This window comes from Xenopus tropicalis, chromosome 2 (genome assembly GCF_000004195.4).
Source record: "Xenopus tropicalis strain Nigerian chromosome 2, UCB_Xtro_10.0, whole genome shotgun sequence".
Taxonomy (NCBI): Eukaryota; Metazoa; Chordata; class Amphibia; order Anura; family Pipidae; genus Xenopus; species Xenopus tropicalis.
The window spans coordinates 27861647-27883764 of NC_030678.2; the positions used below are offsets into that span (position 1 = coordinate 27861647).

The 22118-nt window shown below is 39.2% G+C and overlaps 1 protein-coding gene across 3 annotated transcripts in view; it reads right to left on the minus strand.

Annotated features, from left to right (window-relative positions):
- Positions 1 to 22118, minus strand: part of col8a1 (collagen, type VIII, alpha 1) — a 101349-nt gene that overhangs the window by 18054 nt on the left and 61177 nt on the right. For 2 of the 3 annotated variants that reach the window (XM_031896619.1, XM_002940988.5), the window contains 3 exons: positions 9788 to 9964; positions 9042 to 9082; positions 8655 to 8739 (listed from right to left, as the gene is read on the minus strand). The gene's annotated coding sequence lies outside the window, so the exon portion shown is untranslated. The remainder of the gene's footprint in view (positions 1 to 8654; positions 8740 to 9041; positions 9083 to 9787; positions 9965 to 22118) is intronic. The other variant, XM_031896618.1, reaches the window with a different exon arrangement.

Consider the following 22118-nt stretch of genomic DNA (forward strand, 5'->3'; position numbering starts at 1 on the left):
GAAAGTAAGTTAAGAAAGATCTTTATTAAGGAGGAAGATTTATTCTGCCATCCAAAGAAAAAGTACATGCCAAGTTCATTTTTGCCCACAATGCAACATGTTTTCCTTAGCATGCACCCTAGTGGCACCCACTGTTGTCAGACACAAATTATGCACCAATCAGGGGTGTTCCTGGGCCCCTTGGCTGCCCTTTGACGGCCTTTTGGATTTAAAAATCTGAATTTTGGCTCCTAAACTTATCAGGAGCTGCTTATGGGGGGCCACTGCCTGAGGCAAGGTTGTCTCATGTGGTAACAGCACCCCTGCACCCATGTCTGATGACTTTGTGCCTGCCAGTAAATGGCACTCCAAGTTGTGCCTATTATGTAATGGGCAGCATGTGGGTATCCCATATATATATATATTTATGGGGTTTGAAGGAAGTTGTCCACAAGTTGAAATATAAAGTGGTAGGTTGCATTAAAGGAAAACTAAACCCCCTAACAATGTAGGTCTCTATAAATATATATTGCATAAACAGCTCGTATGTAAAACCCTGCTTCATCTAAATAAACCATTTTTATATAAATATACCTTTTTAGTAGTATGTGCTATTGGGTAATCCTAAATAGAAAATTGCCATTTTAAGAATTATGGGCCGCCCCCTGGGATCATAGGATTCACATTGCACACAAACAAGCCAAGGCACACATACATGCTAGGCCCCATCAGCCAATTAATGGACAGAGTTCTGCCTTTTGCTCCCACACTACTTCCTGTTACAGTCAGAGCTGCATTATTTCCTGTCAGCTGATCTCTGAGGGAGCACACAGCCCATCACTAAATGGCGGCTCAAGGGAAAGGATGTGAAAGAGCAATATTTACTGATATATATACTGTATATTCCAGTTTGGTAAAATTCTTTAATAGGTCCCTTAACATAATATAAACTATCTGTTGGTTCAGTATTCATCCTGGGGGTAGAGTTTTCCTTTAACAAGCTGCATATGAAATGCCTCACTGTAATGGGAATTTCATGGTAGATAAAAGCAAATGATCAGAGGTATAAATGTAAGCCTACCCAGCTCATGTTCCTCAGCGGCCCAGATTAGCAATTCTCATAATTACTCACAAGGCACTTATACATATATCCTTATGATATACTTATATCATATACATTTATGTACATATACCAATATACTTTATTTATGGTGGTACCCTTAATAGCAGTGTCCCCCAAATAATTTTTTACAGCTTTCAAGCAAAAAGTTAAATATAGATATAAAATATAAAAACCGTCAGCTGAAGAGGACAATTAGAAATTTGCAAAAATATAAACTGTGCATATAGTACATTATGTGGAAACCTATTCTCCAGAAAGCTCCAAATTGCATAAAGATCATTTCCCATCTCTCTATTTTATTCATTTTTTTGTTTTCCTTTTTGTCTTTAAAGATAAACCAGCATCTTGTACTTGATCCCACCTAAAAAATCATTAATATTTATTGGAGGGTTCATTTAATGTTTACATTTTTTTTTTTAGTAGACAAAGGTATGGAAATCCTGATTACGGAAAGACCCCTTTTCTAGAAAACCGTAGGATTTAAGCTCTGTGGATAACAAGTCCCATACCTGTATTGAGCACACAATCATTTTCTCCCTTTGCCACTAGATGGCGCCAGAGATCTACAAACACACAATATGGGCTGGTAACCGAGGAGACTGCATTCCTTACTCTTTCATCGGTCTGGTTTATCAAATAGAATTTATATCTATAAAAATATTTTTTTAACCACAAACAATTTCTTTTAAAAATATAGAAGAAGAGAACTTTGACTTGGCAAAACAAGGTAATGTGCTTATATGTTGATGGAGCGCCAGAAGTCTCAGCAATAGTTGCACATACAATACAGGACTGTGTATCTATACAATAATTTAACTGGAACTTACTGGGTCCAGCAGAAATCAGTTTAGGGCAACCATATCCTGCATATCATGGGCAAATGTATACTTATAACAAACACTGAAACTATCCATTAGTCAGGATCCCCCCTCCCAGAAGCTATTTCCTATATCTTTATTTATGATATCAGCACCCCTTAATATAAGGGGTAAGCATATAATGGCAAGGCCTCATGGTTGTAGCCCAGCATGGTCCTTACTGATGAAACTCCAGTGAGGAGTTAGTAGGCAGGCAGCAGGTACCTGTAATGCAGTTACTGTATATTATGAGATATGTGCAGGTAACATGACTTTATGATGCACCAAATGCAGAATTGTACCCAATCGCAGGGTTTAGATGCAGCAGCAATGAATAGGGCTTGTGTTGGCATATTTTTTGCCCATTATTTTATCATGAAAAATCTAGGGGTTTTGTTATTTCTCGTGCTAAACAGGGAAAACCAGGCTACTCCATATTTGGTCCTTGTTAGGTAGATAATTAGATTCCCAGTGTACAGAAAACCCTCTGCATAATAGACTCCTGCTTATCTGGAAGCCAAAACCATTACAACAAAGGGTGAAGGAAATCATAATTATCTACCTGGCAAGAACCAAACATGGTTTAGCTCAACAACTATAAAAAAACTATAATAAACTATAAAACTAAATAAACTATAATAAAAATTATAGATAGGCAAAGCGTATGTTCAGCCCAAGGCCTTTTTCTTGCACTCATGTGGGGGGTATACTGCACCTTTAAGGCAATGGAATGATAAAGGAGAGATCTTTTGCGATACAGCAATGTTTGGGTATTTTTCTAATTTTAAATATATAAATATTTCAAATTAGTGTTCAAGTTATTAATTTGGGCGCATCCAAAAATGAAGGATTTGGCACCTCCCTGGGATAAAAAAAAACAGACCAATTCTTCAAACGTCTTCCAGGTCTTAATGATTCCGTAAGTCTCCCTCAAAACCTGTATCTACAGTAGTAATTTTCTGTGCCCAGCCTAAGGGGCATATCCCAGCACAGCGCCCCCACTGATTTCTGTTCATTTGTGTAGGATTTTGTGGGGCAGATTCATCAAAGGGTGAAAAGAGTTTATTTTTTTTTCACCCTTTAATATTAAGATTCCTCTAAAGCTTTTATACAAGAGAATAGAGTTGTACATGATAAAAATAAGTACAATTTGTAGGGTTTTTTTCTATGTGGGAGGCTGTAAAGAAGAGGTCACTTCCATACAATCTCCTGTGTATGTGTGAAACATATTAGGAAAGATGAAGTGCAGCAGAGGTTAGATTCCGCCCATGGATGCCATTGCCGACACATGAAAGTACCCTGTGAGCAGCAAGAAGCCTGTGAGTTGTGTCGCCCCCGTGCTACTTCTGTCACATTCGTGCAGTTTGTATGTTGGGAAAAGTTCTTTCTCTCACTTCCCAGGCAACCGCCAGTGTTAAACATGGGAAACCTTAGGTAACCCCTCTCTCCTCCCAAACTTCCTACTGGAATGGAGAATTCTGTCAGACTTCTCATATAGACTGGGTTACTAGGCCTGGAACAAACTTTGCACCTGTTATTACACCGGCACCAAAGTCTGCCTCTCCTTGGGTTGGGGGGCTGTATGTGTTATGGATTTAACAACTTCCCCTGCTCCATGTGTGATAAATACATATGAAATATAAGCACATGGCTCCCTAGGAACCCCTAACTGTACTAGGTGTAGGAGAAATCATGACATTGAGGGGGGAGATATCATGACATTGATCTCTAACTTTGCAACTCAAAGGGTCAGGTGGAACCGAAAATAAATTTCCCCAGGCCATTCCTACCACCTGGGCACAGGTGGGTATGGACTAATTAAGAAAAACAAAGCGAGAATTAGGGGTTTTATACAACATAATCTGCCCCCCCCCATCCTATGCCTTACATACCTTGAAGACCTTTCTGCACAATGTCATGCCTATCTTCTACCACCCTGTCAGGCATTCTGCCAACCCTACTAACAAGATTATGTGCAACTATCTGCAGTATTCAGCTTTATCATGTTACCATTCTTTTCTTCCATATCAACACTGTTTCTTCCCCCACCTTACTAAAGCAAATACAACAAGGTCCAGAAGCCCTAGGTATGCTCCATTTCTCCCCTGCTGACTCTCTATAATCTGATATTGTTACTACTTCTTGCCTATCCTGGCTATTTCACTTTCCCATAATACACTTACATCTGCACTTGATTAACTAGTTTCTGCCATGCCCTGTCGCACCAGGCCTAAACAGCCCCAGCCAGGCGTGCAGCAAGAACTAGCAATGTTCGACATTCACACATTCATAAATATGGTTGATGCAAATCATGCACACATTCAGTGGCTACAAATGTGGTCTTCGCTCATTTAATAGGACCCCCGTCTAACCAAACAAGCCTACTTTTATTCTCTTGTCATTGCACACCACATACTCTGCTCTGCTTTGCATTCGTTAAGCTCATCGCATCCTCCACCACCAAATTCCATTACAGCAGAATATACTGCAAACCCTATTAAATGCAGATTGCCAAATTGCTATTTTTTTTTTACTTTTTGCTCTATCCCTTCCCCCCCCAACAACCCCTGCTTGATCTGTTTCCTTTCTTTACCCCATGGTCAAGCAGAAAGTTTGCAAATACTCTCTTGGAAATACAGCAGAAGCCCAATTTTTACATACCCAGGTGTAAAGTGGCATCTTTTTTCCCCCATTTTTCCTGGGGTTTATGCAATTTTGACGCCATCCCCAGGGAAAAGTAAAAAAAAACAGAAAAACAAACATCTGGCCTCCAATCTTTCTTATTACTGGCTACTTAACCATGTAATAGATTGATTTCTAACCACAAGATTTAAAAACATCCCAATGATTAGTTTACTGCCAAGATCATATCCCATTTCATTTTACCAATATTTCCATATATATCTTTCTGACCACATCCTTCACCCATCTGTACTCTGATCTCTTTATTCCCTTGCCCTTTAAGAGACAAACCATTTCTGTTTATTCCTTGCTTTTGAATTGCAAATATAAAGTCTCCAGCAATGAACCATCTTGTGCTTTCATGCCTCTTCCATTTGGGGTACAAGAAGTCTCTTTCCTTCTTTACTGATATGTTCTGCTAACACCACCATCCAGAAATCTATGAAAATTCCATTCTCTTACCACATTGTAGTTCATAAATAACAGTTTCTGCTAGTCAGCCCTTTCCTGGAGACACCTAGAGGTTGTCCCTACTCTACGTCATTAATTATGCTGTAGCCAGGATCTCACCGATCAGTGAAGGTGATGAACTCATTTGCTATATATTTTAACTGAAGGAGTCAAGGTGACTATATATATATATATATATATACGTGATCAGAAGGGAAATCAACCACAGCCTTTAGACCGTTAGTGTTGAGGCTATTCACTGCTTTTTCCATAATTACTTTTTTTAATTGTCGAACCTTTTGTAGGGTAAGAGCTTTCTGATATGTGTATGTATATATAGAGCTGTGTGTATATATCTTGCCCTAGAAGAAACATGGTATCTGATCCTGATGAAAGCACCATACATATATATATATATACATTAGGAAATCAGAATCCTCAGTCTATAAACATTCTGTATGTCTCCCTTCAAAGAAAAAAAAATGAAATGCCATTTATGGATTTCATGGTCAAAGGATTATTTTGCAGTAAAGGAGGAAATTGGACCAGGAATGTAAAAGATTTTTTAATAGTACCAAGGCCAGAAAAATGTTTAAATAAACCCTTGAGTAAATTGTTTAATAAACCTGTGGTAAGAATGTGTTTCTTGTGGTCCCTAATATGCAGTGAAGTTGTGGCGGTACGGTAACGCTCTGTCCTGTGACATATGATTAAGGAATCATTTAACTAAACCAAAGTGTCAACAAGGGACCTCCAGCTGCTGTTACCCGAGACTCACAAAACAATCAGAGGATGGGGGGCATCGCACTTCACAAGCTGGGGCCCTCCAGTTTGACTTCATATAGCAAAACCACCAGCAAAACCAGCCTGTTCCCTAGTTATCCTTTAGTGTTTGACATGTCTTATAAATCTTGACCCCAGAAAAGTCCAGGGCTGTTTTACTGCCCAAATATATTGTATAGTCCCACTGCAATGTAGGGGAATAGCCAGTGTCTTTCTGGGATGCCAGGGGCCTGCTCTCCAAACTTTTACTCCTCCCCTCCTCCCTCAACCCCTTAATTATCCTAGTCTCTTTTCTCTACATACTAAACCCAATTCATCCATCTATTAAGCCTCTTTGTTCCCATACAGAAATTGGCAATGACCATGAAATAGGCCAAATATTTAGAAGCAAAAGAGCCAACTGATACCTGGACTCAGTGGGCCAGTCCGACACCAGGAGTAATAGAATTTTTCAAGTTGTTCCTCATCCTTAAAGGAATACTGTCATGGGAACACATGTTTTTTTTTTTTTTTTTTTTTTTTTTTTTTTTTTAAAACCCATCAGTTAATCGAGCTTCTCCAGCAGAATCCTGCACTAAAATATGAATTTTTCAAGAGCAAACAATGTTATTTATATTTCACTTTGACATTTCACATGGGACTAGCCATATCATTAATTTCCCAGGCCACAGCTATGTGACTTGTGCTCTGATAAACTTCAGTCACACTTTACTGCTGTGCTGCAAGTTAGAGTAATATCCCCCCCCCCCACCTCCCAGCAGCCCATCAGCAGAGCAATGGGAAGGGAGCAAGATAGCAGCTCCCAGTAGGTATCAGAATAGCACTCAATAGTAAGAAATCCAAGTCCGGCTTGGGACTCCTCCAGTTACATGGGAGTAGGAGAAACAATAGGTTAGCTGAAAGCAGTTCTAATGTGTAGCACTGAGATGGCGCCTTCACACCAATATTACATCAGAAAAATACATTTGTTGTTCAAGAATAGAATTTTAAATGGTAGAGGGATTCATTTGCTATGTAAACTGTGTAATTTAGAAAAATAAAAAGTATACCATAAAAATCATGACAGAATCCCTTTAATGATAGAAAGATTGCTTAAAGAATAAATAATCCTTTAAAATAAGTTTATATAAATTGATGAGATGTGCAATTTACATTCATTATTTTTTTTTATCCCAAGATATAAAGGGTTAAAGTACTGTTAATATGCATTTTGTTAAAAAAGCGCCACCTGCTGTTCACTTTGCAAACATGAAGAAGGTGAGGACATTGTCAAAGAAGAAAGAGGCCTGATCTGGTGTTCTTCTGGTTAGGAAAGATGTGAGAAAAGTTATCTGAGGTTTCTAATGTTTTTCCTAACCAGAAGAACATCAGACCAACCCTCTTTCTTTATTCTGACAATTTCCTCAACAATGTCCTTGACTACAGGCCTAGAGAGATGAGTAGTATCTGCTGTGCTACTAATTTACTATAGTCAGAGTGTCCAAACTATATGATGCCACTTTAATGATTTTTATTCCTCCTTCTCCGGTTGGTGTTTCAGAAGACCATTGTTCAGGGCAGACCCTCCCTAGGTCTATAAAGCCATGAGGGCAGGATGTAGGAATGCAGAGATGTATCTTACTTTGGAAGTGCAAAGTTCACAGTTTGTGCTGAAAGACTTACACACTTGTGTAAATTCCAGGAGTTTACACCCGGCTCCAGACGTCATGACAGAACCCTGCTTTCCCAGTGTAAAGGGAAACATTATGGGCAGCTGACAGTAAAGCATGTCCTGTCCTTGGCTTGATCTTTCATGAGAATTACAAAGGCATAAAGGCCAGCTACACCCTATGGGGATATATCTGCTCACTGGTTCAAGGATAGTTAATTTGCACTTGAAATCTGAGTGACCCATTATGTCTGCAGCCACCTTAAGACTTTTTTTTGCCATAAAATAGTCTCATACCAGATTCTCACTCGGGTGCTTAGCCTACAGTACTGCCTGGTCTATCAAAATGGCTCTTATTCACTAACTATTCATTTAGTCTTTTTTTTTTTATAAATACATATATTGTTCTCTGTTCAGACCCCCACCTATCCTTCTACATTACAGTGTGAATTCCAACCTGGAGATCTGCACTGTATAAAATATTTAAAAAAAACATAAAGAATAAAAAGATGGAGGCTATTTTTGTGTAAGATGTTTATCTGTAAGATGAAGGACTTTTGCTGTGTGTCTTAATTAAATGTATTCTAGGGGTCTGTTTCAATCTGCTGTTGGTAATTATGGAAGGGAATTATGATGATGCTTGCAACCATGACTCAAATATGTCTGCCAAATATGATCATAGTGCAATCTCTGATTAAAAGGTGAGGGCAAAGTAGCTTCAGAATATAATCGCACATATATACAACACATTTAAATGGCTTATGGACAACAGTCTATTTGGCATGATGGGGCATAGTGCTTCTACTGTGTTGGCTGGCTCCAGAGAACGTTTTAGAGGCATTTTTTCAACAGAAGGTCCTGCTTGTGACTACTGAACGGACCCATCTCCACCTCCCCTGGAATTACTGCCTGCCCTGAGGTAATAAAGCACTGGGTGTCAAGGTTTGGAAACTTTCTGACAAGAGGGGCATTTGTTGGTTATGTTGTTGCTGCTAAACTACAACTCTCCAGAAAGACAGAGGTTGGACAACGCTAATACAACACAAGTCAGCTTGGGATGAAGTGTGCCTACTGGAAGCCTGGTGTCCCTTCCCCTCACACCGCATCATTTAGCAGTAATAGTGTTACTTACATTTACGGAAGAAGGTGCCGTTGATGGAGAAGTTTCATGTACGACTGGAGTCAGATATAGGGATTCTTTCTTCTGTGATCACCACCTAGAAACAAATATGTGTTAGTACAGCCTGTGTTTGTGTAATGTCTAGTGTATCAGATGATCTAAATTAAATGAGCTGCACCTTTAGCACAGACTGTTTAGTGTGTATTTTGTGATGAAAGGATGAAATACGGCAAATACTGAGAACCCATCAAGCTTTCTCATTAAAGGCTAATTATCTACTGAAAATGTTCATTTGTGTAAGAGCAAGGATATACTGTGAATTCCTCGCCCTGATTCCCCAAGCAGATACTACAGAAAAGGAAATATGAGCATCTCAGTCTTGCTTAAAGGAACACTGACCTTATAAAATGTTCTTTTGCTTGAAGAGACGCCCGGATTGCCTGTAACAGTAAATAATAATTGCCTTCATTTTGACGCAGTGGCAACGGATAGCATGGACTTGTATTTGCAGTCATGTAAACCCCAAGCAGCTGTTATTAGGGACACAAAGTGGCCAAAACCTTTATAGTGGATGACATTTTGAATTGTGTAGATAACAATCTCTTTTGACAGAGATTTTGTAGAGGATTCCTTTGAGGTGGTCCATACATGGCTGTTTTTTAACCTAAAATGATTGTCTCTGTGATAGATATATAAATAGGGTTTGTTTAAATACCAGATACAACCTTATATTATATAGTGATGGTGGAAATGTTATGAATTTCTGTATAAGTAGTGATGGGCCCTTCGCTACTTTACAGAGCACAAATTATACCCCTATGCAACCAATAGAGTAATGGACAGCTGTCCGCTTTTGCCAGTTAACCTGGTCTCCCTATCACAATATCTTATAATACTATGCAAATGGATACAATTATAACAGTGATCACTATGTAATCATGATATTCTCTTGTTATAAGAAGAATAACTATTCACAATATTACTATTTCAGAATATTCAGAACACCACAATCGTCATTACTAGAGCCATCATGCTTTTGTCTTAAGTCTCCTCTCTATAATTAGAATTTTCTGTTGTGTAACATTACTGATTCCATACAGATAGGTGTGGAGAAGCCAACTGAAGTCTGTTCTGTTAGTTATTACCTTATCTTTAATTTCTCACCACTCAGGTTTTCACTATCTGCTAGACTTTCTGTCCATCCGCAGGTTCATTGCAACTGTGTAACAGAAGGCTATTGTGACTGCTGGGCTGGTTATTCTTAAGGGACTTTTGAAGACCTGATTGGATTGCAGACTGGGTGATTCTAAGAAGGGATCAAGCTGTAAAAAATAAAAAAAAATAATAGAGATTATTTTTTACATCATCCGGTGGGTGAGTCTAGCGTTTGGGGAGGATAATTAAAAACATTCTCTGCACAAATTTCTCCATGGTATCAAGATCATTTCTACATATAATACCCCAAAACACATGGAAGGATACATGCAATAACAATTTCATGGAAAATACATGATCATCTACACTTCTTAGGGAGAGTAATGCAAAGTCAGTGAAGACAGCAGCCTAAAGGTTGAGCACATATGTACCGTATATATCTATAGTCTGTAGCATCATTGCTAAGGCCCCTCACATAACGTCCAGATGTAGCCAGAGTTATTCTAGAGCAATAAACCTGAACATCCCAGGTATTTATCTCTGCAGCCATTTGCCGGGCTGCATTCCTTTGTGTAATTAGAGTAAGATGTCTGTGGAGTTCACGAATTTGGTTTATGGTAATGGTGTCTCCATCTAAACTAATTGCAGAATTTCAAACACAGGCTCCTTTTACTTCAAACTGTGGTGTTTGCTTTGTCAGAAACAGACACTTTGGTATAATAAGAGACAAATTAACCCCAAATGACAGATATGCTATTCTTTATGTTCACTCCTGGGCCCATATCAATATATATTATACTTGTTCATGCTGAGCTTATTTGTCTTTATGATTTATTTATCCATATGGTGCCCTGTGCTGGTAGGGGGTAGATTCCCAAGCCTGACATGAGCCCCTACAACTTCTTAGCTCTGTGCTTTCATCTGCCGCTTTACTAAATCTAAAGATTTGCCTAAACTTTGCTTTTTTTTTTGCTCAATCTGCCGCAGTAGTCAGTCTCTTTAAACAAACACCTTATATTTCACTTGGAATTAGACAGCCACTGGATTTCAGGAGCCTGGCAGAGTGAGTAAATCTAGCAGCTTGTCCCAAATCCATTATAAACTCATGGAAATGGATCTCAGGTTTATTTTTTTTTTCTTTTACGCTAGCAAATCCTAAAATATTCTAAGAAAGAAATGCCAGGCAGAATTTTTCATAAAAGACTGAGACAGTAGATTTATTCTTTCTCTCTGATTCTGTTGCTTGTGAGGTTCAAGTAGAATACAATATGAAATATTAGTAGCCCCCATATGTCATAAAAGGCCAAAAATTTGCCCAGGAGCTGTAACCAGTAGCAACCAATAAGCTGTTTGCTTTTAATCAGGTGACCAGTACATGCTTCCTGCTGATTGGTTGCTATGGGTTACTGCTTTTGGCAAACTTAGTGCCTTTTATGACATAACCACCATAACCTTCTATGGTGCCTTCTTATGCTTAAGTGGATTTTTAAAATAGAGTCTCCCTTAAGATATGGTGGCCATGTGTTCTTATTGGAAGGTGGCCTTCGAACTTGTTCCTAAACTTTCTATAAATGATTTGTCTGAGGTTTCTGAGATTTGCTGCAGTCATCTTTAATATACTTTATCAAAGAGATGGTGCCCAAGGTAAGGAACATAGTTGGGGGTCCATCTTGCCCAGAAATGATGTGCAACTTTGCCTATTGGTGCTGGGAAACCCTGGATCTTCCGCCACCCTGGACCTGTCAGCATTTCCAGGGTTCCCACAGTGGATTGCATCAATATGCGCCCAGATTGGTGTGGGGGTTGGTTTGGGTCCCACAGAGATGTGTTGGAGAATTCTTATTAAAATACTGGTGATACCTTGGTAATGGTTTGTCTATAAGAACACAAGGCCCAATATTATAGATATGTTAAAAATGAAGTTTCAGCATGGTTTAGTAAGTACAAGTCCAAGTAATCCTGGCCGTAAAAGAAACCCATCCCATTTGGAAGTAAAATAAGATGAAAATCATTTTGATATTTGAGATGCTGAATACTATTTGATCTTATTTTGATTTGTCAACAGCCTTGTTCTTAGGGGAATTAGCAGTTTCAATGAATTACTGCCGTTCCATGTTGAACTGCTTAATGCACAATTCTTGGTGGCAGTTTGTACAATTAATCCCAGTAACGAGTTTTTCTGGCGGTATCACTGTTACATGTTCACAAACAAGGGCTGGATTAGATGTAAGAAAACAGATTAAAGAGTTGGGAATAGAGAACAGGAATTTTAGGCTTTGTAAAATAAACAGTGAGACTTTCACAGTAATGATGTCGACGATTTGGCCTGAAGGCAAAGCCTACGGAAGATGGGAAAAACATGTCTTAGAACTAGACCATATTGCATTCTCAGAAATGTTTTCATAATTGCGCTCACTCGTCCTTAAAGCCACATGAAGTATTAGGCTGAACAGACAATGACACCCTCGTCTGCTTTATGTCTGTTTGTTTGGGCTCTTGGCCAATATATTTAACAAGTCTAAATCTTCACATTTTTCCAGGTGTTTTTTGTCTGCTAAAAGCCAAAGTAAATGGTTCCCCAATACCGACCTTCAGCCTTTAGTACCAACAAGTAAAGCTTAGGGATTTGCCCACTTTCTCTTAATAAGCAGCTAACTCACTGGCACTTGGAAAACTGAACATTCGACCTTTTGGTAGATCTCAAGGATACACTGAGCCTAGTGTTAAATGGGTGGTGACAGCCACGGAGCAGAATGGAATGATCCTTGATCAAGATTGGCACAGAGTACTTTGGCCTAGATTAGAAATCCAAACTTTGTTTTTCCCTATAACGATTAGCTGTGGGCATTTCACCTCTGCTACAATGTTACTATGTGTTACACAGAGAATCTTTTTTGCTATTAGAACTGATGGCTGATTTTGTTTTATAATATATATTTAAATATGCAACATCATTTTATCCATTTAATAGCTCTATTGGAGTGATTTTATGCCACTTGTTTTGCATAAGGAAATACCATAGATTTCTGAACTTTATGTGACGTATGATGGATAGTGTGTCATATGGAGGCATTTGTAAGGTTTAATTGACAAACTACCTGACCAGTGTTAGACTGGCTCCCTGGGATACCAAGAAAACTCCCAGGTATTAGTGGGCTTTCTTGCTTCTAACTATTTGGCCAATTTTATGGCAATTCCCTACCTCTGTATAAGAACAAAGAGGCTTAATAGATGGACAAATAGAGTATAATATGTAGAGAAAAGAGACTAGGATAATAAAGAGGTTGACGGAGGCGAGAAGGAATAAAGAGTGGGCCCATGGTCCATGCATGGTTTCTGGTGGGCCCCTGCCATCCCTTTCCAACGCTGAACTGTACTCTCACCTTCCCTATTTTTGACAGATTTTCATGCATATACATGAGTAAGTGAGAAAGTGCATGAACTTATTTGACATATTATATTTAGAGTGATAAAGTCACCCCAAAATGTTTATAGAGTACTAGGGCAAGTATTTCAGTGCATATTTGAAGTACCTTTACATATGGATGGTGACCAGGTTAGCTCCATTCTTTATTGTGTTGGTCTAATCCTCATTCCACAGGCCAAAATAGCCAGGAACTATATTACTTGGTTTTCTTTTATAATAAGCAAGAAGAGTAGCTCCATTGTGTGGGTTTCTAAATGGGCTGGGTGGGTTTATAATCCTAGACCATTTCCACATCATCCTATAATAATAATACTAAGTGGCCCCACCATTGAAGTGATACACCATATAAACTTCGTAAACATTTCTATGAACTTGCTTTTGTTGCCTTTGTGCTTTTTTAATTCCATAGTGAGACCAGAATATCATTGTTCTGAATACACTTTAGGGCTGCTGTAATGTTTGCCCATCCTGCTTTACAGCCAGTGTAAGGTCTACTACATCATTTTAAAAGAAAGCCTCAAATGGAATATTGCCAGACAGTAATCATTTTGTTCAACTTTTTTTTGGCATTTTGCTTCCTGAGGCTGCAGATCAGTTCTTTCAGAATGCCATTCTCTACATCATACTAAATGTTAATGTAAAGGTGGACAAACCCTTTAAAGTTATCAGGGTTGGCCAATAACAGAACTAAGCCCCTTAGGACACATTTGTTAGTGGCAAATTTTAACTGGTGTGAGTGTCCATTGGGCCAGAGGGGGTTCGGCCGTGGTGCGATTGCACCCTCCACACTGATGCACACTGATGGCTGATGCACCCCACTGTATTCATACTGTACAACTCCAAATATATATCTATGTCCAACATAAGCCCAGCAATAATGAGTCTATGGCATTCTTCACTCAGCTAGACATATCCATGGGTAGTGAAATACTGGAGATTCATGGTATGTGATTCTGACCTGCCTTTGTCTGGATACCTGATCCCATTCATTGCTGGAGGCAATACAGCAAAAGCATAAAGGAGTTACGGAGAGAAGAAACATGAATTTGGACAATGGGAAATGTTAATTTAGATGAAACCTCATACATGCTCCTTTTTACCTCTTTATTATAACTTTGTTTTTATATCAAATTGGAACGTTTGCCCTGTGAGCGGGGAGCTTTTGTATGGCAAAAATGAGAATTGAAGAATTGTTCTATAATGAACTACCCCATCACTCAGCGTGTTTATTAGGGTTATCTGGCAATAGGGGACAGGCTAACTAGGTAGAGCTCCCTTAGTTTTATAGAATATATATTCTCACTACATATTTTTGTACTTAAAGATGGTAGAACAACATTACAGACAATAAATACATACGTTAAACATATATAATACTGACATTTGTTAACACAGTGATATTGAAAACATGAAAAAATAAGTACAGGTATGGGACCTGTTATCCAGAATGCTTGAGACCTGGGGTTTTCCATATAAGGGGTCTTTCTGTAATTCAGATCTCTTATACCTGAAGTCTAAAGAAAAAATAATTTAAACATTAATTAAACCAAATAGGATTGTTTTGCCCTCAGTAAGAACAATTATATATTGGTTAGGATCAAGTAAATATTTTTTTATTCTTCAATTGGAATTATTTAATTAAATTGTAGTCTATGGGAGATGGCCTTCCAGTAAATTGGAGCTTTCTGGATAACAGATTTCCAGATAACAGATTCCATACCTGTACTGAGTAAATGTACAAATTCACATACTATTGTATTGTAAAGTAGCAGCTTTAGTTCAATATATGTATATGCTGAATATGGCACATAAGTATGTATATTTTTATGGTGCTGCCATATAGGAAAATTACATCCATAGAACAAGACACAGTTATATTCAGAGCTTACTATCTGTATGTTGGCAGCAATTTATTTCCTCTAATACTACAAAAATGATAGGGCATATCCTATTTTCATTACAATAATAAGAATGTAAGATAGAATACATTGGCAAAATTATTTTAACTATTTAAATGTTTTTAGTTGCCATAAAGCCTGGTGTTCCACAAAATTTAAAGACCCCCTTATCCATGAAAACCAGTTATTTTGAAGAATAGATCCTATACCTGGAGCTTCATCACACCTAAATGCTAATTTTAGCAAGCAACTCTAATTAAAATGCCAAAACCATTTGGAAAAAAGCATGTGCCACAAAGACACAATTGGCTTTTTTTTGGACTTTGGACACTATGTTTTGCTCTTGCAGAATGGCCGCAGGTCTCTGCACTCTGTTTTGGAACAAGAGGACCTGAAGCCTCTTGTATAGGCAGCACTTTATTCTAGAGGGGCAGACGGAGGAGGCACTCAGGCACTCCCCCTTATGCCCCCTACCCATTCCCTAAACTTGCCCAACATTCAGTCTGCCACGAGGAGCAGAGTAGGCCTTATAGGGCAATATAGGGGCCCCTTAATTAACAGAGTAACATGGAATTGTCATTTGCATAACACCGACTGGAAAATGTGGTAGACATGCAACACTGTAGGTCCTTCTCTTATCATAAAATGTGCATGCTTAAATATCAGTAAGTAATTAGTACGCATAAAAGTTCTATAGAAGCCTTTGTTGAGTAGATTCTAATAAGTATGGCTGTAGCATTAACAAATATCTTCAGAGTTAGGGTAGTTCATGGGTCATTATACAATCTTTGCATCCACTTTGGAGCACCCGCAATTGCAGGTGTGATTCATAAATGACCCCTAGCATTATAAATGAGGTGCCACTTTAAAGTACTGGACACTGATGACACAGAAGGATATAACTGTTGGTAAAAAAATAAAAGGGAGTCATTGGGATCGCTGAGGAATTAAAGAAGAAGAAATAATGAGCACGGCATTACTATATTATTTCCCAGTTCTGTGCTAGGGCTGAATTCTGGACGGCCAAGTTGCGCACCTGTGTCAGTTGGTTTTATAAGAACATCATACCAGTGTAAATAAAACATTAAAGCAAAATCCTTTTTAATGAAAGCAAAGCCATAAACCTGCAGACATGTCTGTCATACTTCAAGAATCAAAGGTTCTTTTTAACCCAGCAGTTCTTAAACACAAACTGCCTTTTTTGTACTTATTGAAACCCAGAGCCAACTTCAGTGGGGCACAAAAAAGGGGAGACCCACCTGTAGATAAGCACTGTGTTGGGTTCACGTGACAGAAGCTGTACGCTATATATGAGATGGGCAAACTGGGCTGTGGCAGCGTTTACCTGCTGGGAGGCTTTCAGGGCATGCTGGAAGCTGAAGTTTAATGGCAGCTAGACTAGTTCAGGTAGGAAAGACCTTTCTATATCAATAAACGGGCCCGGCGTAGGTTGTTTTCTCTACCACCACTTCTGACAGCCCTGCTGAGACTTTCACAGACATATAAATAAACACTTGGCTTAACTAAATATATATGTATGTATGCACCGAATTTTACAAGGTGTAACTGCTACATTGCACTTAAAAAAAAAGGAATGGGGATAAACACACACATTTAATCTTAAGCAGAACCCTGTGATAATAATGCCACTTGTGCTGGGGTAAGGGGAAGCAATAACATCAAGGACATGGGGGCAATCATATAGTATTAAATGGTACAGTTATTCACTGCAATTTTGTTGAAGGGACATGCCACATCGGTGCACTCACCTGCCTAATGGCATGCTGGGACATAAAAGCAACAGCACCAGAAGTACAGGCAATTTGCTATTTTTTTGGCATGACGCCACCCCATCAATACACTGCATTGCTTGAGCCTAGAAGGAGGCATAAAGTTTTGCCAAGAACAATTCTAGGGGTGGGGGTAATTCTGAATCGTGTAAATAAAATATGACGAATCTCTTTAGGAGTCATTTATGAACGCACCCTCATATGCAGGTGCTGAGAAATGGACGCAATGGAGAGTGCATCTAAACATGATTATGCTCTTCCACATGGTCGCCAATGTGCCCATCCTGCCTCTTCTGATGAATGGTGGACAACTGGGCCTACTGTCTCTACAGATCCCTGCAGCTAACACTACCCTGGAACTGGCGGCAGCTCCAGGCTTCCCACAGCCGGTTGCAATAATAGATGCATCAGATTTGCACCCTGTGGATGTGACACAAACCTCACTCTGAAAATGTTAGACGCAACTTGCACCCAATTTGTGCCAGAACAAAAGTGCAGATTTACTGTGCCCTGGTCAGGAAAGGTCTAGTTGAACCTTGTGCTCCAACATAGCAAAGCTGATCCCAGTATCAGCATGGTGCCCATGAAAATAATATATATTAATAAAAAGAACATAAGAGAGACTGGGGATCTTCATTGTACAGATGTCCAGCACTAAGAAGGGTGGCAGCACAGCTGGTTTTTCTGACCCAGCCTGGTGCTAAAGGGGTTGTTTAAGGGGTAGTTCAACTTAAAGTTAACTTTTAGTATGCGTAGACAACTAGACAACTATGAGTAGACAATTCTAAGCAACTTTTCAGTTGGTCATCATTATTTAAATTGTATCGTTTTTGGATTATTTGCCTTCTTCTTCTGATTTTTCAAAGTCAGGGGGGGTCACTGACCCCAGCAGCCAAAAACTGTTGCTCTGTGAGGCTACAATTTTATTGTTAATGTAACTTTTATTACTTATCTTTCTATTCAGTCCCTCTCCTATTCCAGCTTCTCTTTCATACCACTCCTTGGTTGCTAAGGTAATTTGGACCCTAGCAGCCAGATAGCTGCCGATATTCCAAACTGGGAAGCTGCTGCACAAAAAGTGAAATAATAAAAACCCACAAATAATAAAAAATTAAGAGCAATTCAAAATTGTCTCAGAATACTCTGTACATCATACTAAAAGTTAACTCAAAGGTGAACTCACCCTTTAATAGGGAAGAAAGATAACAGTGTTAGCAGCCACTGAATGGGCAGTAGTCCTAACTAAGCCCCCCAGTATCCCTGGCAGCAGGGTACATAGCCTGTCCATAGAGAACATGATAGAAGTTCCATGTTTTGGAAGCAGGTCTGTGTACTGTTGGCAGGTAGAGGTGCTTTTCTGTGGATAAGAGACATCACTGAAAGTCTGCCAGGCTAAACTTGATAAAATCATCTTTGTATTAATTTCCTCATAACAACATTCTGGAGCTGCCAGAATCAGAAATTCCCATTATTGCTGCAAGCGGCCGGCATTCCACTGCCCCTACTCAAACAAAAAAAAAAGAAACAAAGCGAGAGGAAATAAAGAATTGTTGGCATTTTCTTTGCATTATTGCATTTTTCCGCCTCTTCCTTTGGTTCTTAGCATGCGTGCTGCACAGAGGAAAGTAACCCTGCTGCTTGGGAAGGGATTTAAAGCCACACAGTTAGGCCTTTCATTAGCTTGTCAGCTCTCTAAAGGGCTACATATATCCTATTTATATACTGTAGGATACTGAGCAACAGCTTAACAATAGATACGGCTCCACAATAGGGCAACTTCCACTCATATATATCATTAAATTCACAGGGGAATGTTATGTAAACACAATATAATAATATAATTCTGTTTAGTTTAGCTGACTTTGTTGTATGATTTCAAATTAAAATAACCTGTATGGAGGCATTAACACTGCTCTGCACAATCAGTATCTTTTTCTGAATATATTTTTTTAAATATTTCCCTCACTTGTGCATTCTACTGTGTGAGGGGTGGAATCTGCCCATTTTATGGACTGAGTATAAGTTTCCTTGAGTCAGACAGTCCAGCAGTTGGAGAGTGGAGTGGAAGTGGAAGAAGATCATGAGAGTGCCCAGTAGTATGAAGTAAGAAGGTGAATAATATATTCTAAATAATTAAGTGTAATTTGCACTTTGGCCAGTAGATGGCAGCAACCCTTAAGGCTGGCCATTTATAGGACTCCCTTGGAAAGGTTTTAGAGAGGGGGAGATCCTTGGCCCAGGAACCCATACAAGGGGGTTGGGCTAAGGGTTGAGTCTCTTTGGCCTAGTAGCATTTGAATGAACATTTGAGAATCCTGTAGCAGGTGCTTGGCAAGCCATTTTCCTGTGGGTCTAGTTAGTAACAGGGTAGCTGATAGGGTAGTCCTATAACAGATCAGCACAATGTGACAGGAAGCTGGGCAAGTGAGCAGGCTCAGCTCTGGCTCCATTGGGCGGTGGGGTTAGTGACCCTGGGTAGCCACAGATACGGATACAGCATGTAGGGCTCAGGTTAGTCCCAGGAACTTGAGATGCTGTAATTGACTATAGGACTAAAGTGGAGTGATGTGCAAAATGTTTCCTGAATAAACATGACAAGATGAAATGCATATTATTGTTACTTGGCATCAAATTTACACTGTATTGGCAGCCCCAGAGGCTGTGTCAGGGTATTGGGTTGTAGATGGAACTTCCTAGGATATTTTCTACCATGTTTAGGTTTCTCTCTATCAAGGTATTATTTATCCTATGCATATAACTTTATGGTTGTTTGCACCAGACATAACTGAAGAGTCATTAGCTGTGCCAAGGTAAGGGTTTGTGCTAGATGAATGCTGTGCCAAATGTAATGGTATTGTTATGGTAGGTTTGTTGGTCGCACACCATGTTTTACACATAATGAACCAATCTTACCCAGCATTCCAGTGTAACACTGCGTGCCGCAAAATGTGTCCATGAAGCATCCATCATGTGCAAATTGCAGCCCTCGGTGTGTGGGTTCCCTGACTGTTCTGTGTCAATAACACTGTTTGCGAACACAATTCAACTACCGCCAAAGTTTGCTTATAAACAGGGTCAGTATAAAATGCTCCCTCCTGATTAGTTGCTATAGATTACTATAGATTACTTGAACTAGTAGTAGTAGCAGAACTCCTCCAACCACCACCCTAATTATATTGAGCTGTCATGCTGGTCTGATTTGTGGTGCCATGGGTGGATTTTAATTAAGGCTAAGCCTCCCCAAATCAACACCAGTACATTTCTTAAATTATGGACATATTATACATTAGGTTGGCACTACATTTAACTTGTAGTGTGTTCTGGGTTATTATACATAAGACTGCCACAATATTTAGCCTGACAATTTCAGGGGCATCATACATAGAAATGGCACGTGAGAGGTGGCAGCACCCCTGAAGATCCTAGAAAGTCTTTGTGATTAAATTTCCACTGCATTTATTTTGCTGTGGGTTCTTGGGTATTATATGTGGGATACTAAAAAAGGAATGTGTAGAGAATAGGGGTTTCAGGGGTACTTGCACAAGAGCAGTGTGCAAATTGCTATTTTGGACACAATTCATTTAGTTTTTTTACAAAAAGTGCAGATTTTTTTTCTACAATTTCATCAGAATTGTGACCACCAGGGGGAGTTGAGGCTTATGCATCAAAATGTGCACTTGTGTTTCTTAAGCCACAATTACACTGCGTATATTGACACTGGCTGCTGTGGGAAACCTACTGCCAGGTTGAAGTTGGCACTAGCTCCAGGATTTCCCTGTATCAACATGCGCAATTGTGCCCAGTTCAGAAATGCTGGCAGATGTGCCAGTGCCAGACTATACGGGAGTGCAAAGAGAGGCTTTGGACCATTAGCTTTAATTTACGGTAATCATTTATATATGGATATTGCAGTGCAATACAAGGCATTGTGTGAATTAATGAATGCTATAAACGGGTGCTGGAGTGTCCCACGAGAAAAGCAACTAAACGTGCCGTAGCATTAATTCCTCCAATAATATTCACACGTGCTTGATATCTTTTTAATGAGCTACAGATACCTGCACCAAATGCATCTAAAGTTCCCTTCCAATTATAATAGTAAGTCTGAGCCCCCTGAGACTATGGGAATCTCTGTGAATGTAGAATTTTTAATTTCATATACTTGTCAAGCTGGAGTTTCCATGCTGCGATTAATTAATAACAGAAATATAAAGGCAATGACTGTTCTAATAAAAAGAAATATGTTGCTAAACATCTTGGAAAGTCAAGTCCTATTTTCTTTGGACCTTAAGAAAAAAAGTCTAGCATCTCAGTCTGCGAACTTGGCACCGAGGTCACGCACTGGGACAATCCTTGTATTTCTCACATCTGAGTATCTGCCGACTTGTGGTCGAAAAGGCTTCCAATTCACACAGTGCAGATGTACAAGCTTAGCTGCAAAATTCCTGAGGAAATTGACTCCCCAGACAGTACAGCTGTTTGAAGACCACACCAGAGTTTCAAATTCTGCACCTCTAAAAATGGGCTTTTAGGTAGGAGTTATCATGGCGAAACAAGAAGGGGAAAAAAGGTTTATGAGGATAGACTTCAAGCTTTCAAGGTTGATACGTAATTATTAAGGTCATGTTAGAGGGTGACTGTTTCATATTCTGATGATGGAAGAGGAAAATGTCAAATATAGCAAATTTTTGCTTTGAAAGACCCACTGTAGGTATATATATATACATTTACTATACATTTACAGTGAAACATAACTTAGTTACTGCACACAGTTTAGGTAATGTCGTGGAAATGAGTTACGTCAGTATACTGTTGAAAAGAGACTGAATAGATTTATAGATATTTTGTGATTATACCTTTCTCGCATGTAAGAGTCAAAACTAGAGGGAGGGGGGAAGAGAAGGAAAGGAGGAGAAAGAAAGGATGAGCAAAGAAGAAAGAGTGTGACTGGGAAGTAAGAAAAGATGTATAGATGTATATCAGTGGTATGCTGGCAATATGGGCGGCATGTTGGGAATAAGTAGGGATGGCAGACTGGGAATAGGTAGAGATGGAATATTGGGATTGGTCAGTATTGTTTATTGGGATTAGGTATGGCATACTGGGAGTAGGGATTGCATATTAGGAATAGGTAGGGATGGTATACTGGGAATAAGAATTGCATATTATGACTAGGTAGGGATAGTATATTTGGGATGGAATATCA